At 38.4% G+C, this 3,829-nt stretch overlaps 1 non-coding gene across 1 annotated transcript; it reads right to left on the reverse strand.

Moving 5' to 3' along the window:
* Nucleotides 1-3,350: 3,350 nt before the first annotated feature.
* TRNAA-AGC (transfer RNA alanine (anticodon AGC)) lies at nt 3,351-3,422 on the reverse strand. Its single transcript has one exon. It is a non-coding gene; the product is annotated as a tRNA-Ala (tRNA).
* Between the last annotated feature and the right edge of the window lie 407 nt (nt 3,423-3,829).

A 3,829-nucleotide genomic window follows, 5' to 3' on the forward strand; every position in this document is an offset into this window, starting at 1 on the left:
TAGAAAAGGGGCCATTGATTAGTTAAGATGAAGTCTTCCTGGAATAGGGTGGGCCTCTCTGATACAATATGACTGGTGTCCTTAGAGAAGGAGGAAATTTGGAAACTGGCATGCACACATATGAACATGGAGGTAGAGATCAGAGTTATGCATCCACAAGCCAAGGAACACCAAAGATTGCCAACAAACAACCAGTAGCTGGGGGAGGCATCACACAGAGTCTGCCTCACGACCTTCAGAAGGAACAGCCCTGCTGACACCTGGATATTGAATTTCTTCCCTCCAGAACTGTGAGATAATAAATTTCTATTGTTAAACACATTTAGTGTTATTTTGTTACAGCAGCCCTAGTCATCATCCTCTGAGAAAGAACTAAGTGTTTTCCTAAGTTTTGCCCCAAACTTAATTGAAATAAATTTATTTAAAAAGGGAACTACCGTAGTGAATAAGGGGTGACAGGAGATAAACATGAGCGATTCGTAATGCTAAGGGTTGGTAGATAGTGGGACACAGATAGTATCATGGGCTGTTTTTAAGAAGGTAAATGTGTGCTGTTAGTATAGACAGAAGTTTAGCAATGTCTAGAAAAGCAGAAGGTATCCTTACTTTACGATTCAGCATTTAACTCTTAGATGTATAACTTAGCAACTCCTTATAAGTTTATCCAAGGAGATATGTACAATGATGTTTGTCACTTGTAAAGCAATATTGGAAATAAAATAAAATGATATGTTCTTCAATAGATTATACAATTAAAATAAATAAATAAGATGTATCTCCTTCTATCATAAGGAATTTGCATTAAACACATAATGATGAATAAAAAGGATATTGTAACAATATGTACAGTGTGACTTCAGTAAATGCTGTAAAATTTTTATAGATATATGTACACATAGCAAAAGATAAAAATGTAGACTGGAAGGATACATATAGACCTCAAGATGGTGGTTATTTTTATGGAGAGAGGAAGAAGAAAGGAAAGTGAAGGGTAATGCTTCAACCATACTTCTAAATTATGTTCTTAGAAAAAGAAAGATCTAGGTAATAGGTACATGACATCGATTACATTCTTCCATGAACACGTGAAAATTACAACTAAATTGGAGTACAATCAATCTGTAGAACCGTCTGAAGTCTAGCTGAACAGAAATTTTATAACTAAAGATATAAACAAGAAGCCACATAGAGACTGGTAAAAGCGGCAGAAATGCAAAACGGGCCCCAAACCTCCATATGGTGGTTGAGCTTCAGGGCATCCCATTTTCACAGGCCCATTTAAGACCCACATATTAATTTTGTGTTTTTTCTTAAAGAGTCAAGTGGCACAGCACTGGATCCACCCAAGGCTGTCAGATCAAAACATTAAAGAGTCTAATAGAAAGGATGATAGTCATTATTATTTTTTGGCACTGAGTTCCTGTACCTGTAAGACTTTAGTAACTCCTCCCAGTCGAGTTCATGAGCCTTTGGCTTAACCACAGCCAGGCAAGGGACTCCTACAACCCTGGAGCTGCTGGGCGGCCTGGCTGAGACAAAAAGGACGCGTGTGGGAAAGGGCTTTCTTTGGCTAACTACGTGTATTTTGTTGAAAGTCATTACCTGGTGGAACGCAGCATCTCTCGTATGTTGGTGCTTTTCTCTCAACTTCCAATCTGTGATAACTGTGGGGAGCCATAATTTCTTGTTATTCTGTAGCCTTGCAGACTGGCTCAGTTTTATGGTTAACTTGTTTTAGCTCTTAAGGTATTGTTTCTGCCTACACCTGGAGGGTGCTTGCAAGCTGCTGAGGAATGAGGTGGGAGTGGCCAGTTCCCGGACACAGAGGACTGATGATTATCAGGGTAAATTGGTGGACTTTGTCATTGAGAAAATGACTTTGGGGAAGTTTCAGTGATTTTGTAGTTTCTATGTAGAAGTTAAAAATTTACTCTCAATGAGGTAATGCACACTCGTGATTGTTAAGCTGCACGTACACAGGTGGTATAAATTGGTAAAGGAAAGTAAACTCTGCGCTTCAGGATCACTGAAGACCGGCCGCATCATCATTTTGTGTGAGTGTCTTTTTTCATTCCCACTCCCCCATTCAGGTACTGTTCGATTTGTGGCGGCTGGCACGCCACAGATAACCTGTCACATTAGCAAGTGAAGGAAATGTAGAAAACAGTTTTCTGTGGATTTGGTTTAAAAGAGAAGTGGATTTTTTTTTTTGAGAAAATGGAAGTGAGTTGTGTGAGAATCAGTGAGGCAAACCCTGAGATTACAAGAGATCAGGACAGAAGTGTTCCAATCCCCCATGATGTGAACATTAGGAACTCACTGACAAAATGTACTAAGGAAAAGCATATTTATGTTGGAATATGCTTTGGAATATTTCACTCCTTCGTGTTCAATTTCTGAGAGAAACGTTATGTTCTCAGAAGTTAGATTTGTCCAATATTTTCATAGTCTCTGAACTGGGAAATGTATATTTTCTTTCTAGAAAGCTTCTGTTAAAATCCATCTTTCTGTTATTGGGTCTTGCTACCTAAAAATAAAAAGATTTTTCAAAGTGAGAGGAAACCAGCATTTATTTGAGATCAATAAGAATATCTATTCAGGAAACACTGATTCAGGCAGAAGCCCAAACAGTGTTCCAATTAGGAGACAAAGGCAATGGGTATTTATGAGAAGGGAAAGAGGGGGACAGTTACATCAGTAGAAGGAAGGCATTTCTATTGGTGCAGATAGCATAGTGATGTTAATTCTAAACAATGTTTTTAATTTTCAGTCCAGTAGTCATCATAACTGCTTTCCTGTTATTTTGTAAGCAGTTTTTTTGAACAATGATGCCCTAGGCCCAGTCCAAAGGTTATTTTGTCCTGGTTTAACATTCCAAAGGTTTGAGACATGAGATGTGCAAAGCAGTTCCTCCAGCATGGCAGCTCTGGCTCCATTTTAAAATGGCTCTATTTATTATTTCTTTTGACAACCTCAAAATGTGAAACCAGAAATAGGAGCTCAGCCTACCGCCTCACCCCCCACCCAAAACCGCAGCACCAAAACTACTGGAAAATACTAATTCGTTCGCAAATCTTCTAGTTTAGTTTACATGGATAAATGTCAATAATTTATTGTTCATGGAATAGGGACCAGTCACTCTTGATTTTGGGGTGTGGAAGACTGTATGTAAACCCTGCTGAGGATGGAGAGGAATAAAATTTTAAAAGGGCAGTGTTACAAGCATAGCCGGAGCAAATTATAAGTACTTGGAGGCAAGATGATTAATTTTCAGATACTACAGGAATGGGCCTGTGATTGTAACATACAAAAAAAGATGTTTCCTGAGTAATCAAACAAGGAGGAAAAACTGGAGATGCTGGGGATCGAACCCAGGACCTCATGCATGCTAAGCATGCGCTCTACCACTGAGCTACATCCCCTTCTGCTAAAGTGTTTGTTTTGTATTCTACCTTCATGAAGTAAAAAGAGAAATTTACTTTTTTTCCTAAAGAAAATTTAATTTGTTCTCTTGCAAACAAAAATTACAATTTTCATACCTCTATTTCATAGGAATCTATTACCAAGTAATTCTGATTACCCTGTATTTTGCAGATATTCAGTGACTGATGAGAACACAATGGGCTCAGAAATCTCAGTAAGAAACATTCTCCTGGACCCTCCTTTTCTGAGTGTTTTTCTCTTTTTTTCAAAAAACAGGCAGGACAAAAGAAAATCCTTACAGGAAAATTAAAAAATGCTTTGCCAATGACTGTAATTAACTATCAAACCTACCAAATGACACCAAATTTCCCTCCCCATTTCTGCACCGCATTCCTGCATGCCAGAA

Source organism: Rhinolophus ferrumequinum, chromosome 3 (assembly GCF_004115265.2).
Source record: "Rhinolophus ferrumequinum isolate MPI-CBG mRhiFer1 chromosome 3, mRhiFer1_v1.p, whole genome shotgun sequence".
Taxonomy (NCBI): Eukaryota; Metazoa; Chordata; class Mammalia; order Chiroptera; family Rhinolophidae; genus Rhinolophus; species Rhinolophus ferrumequinum.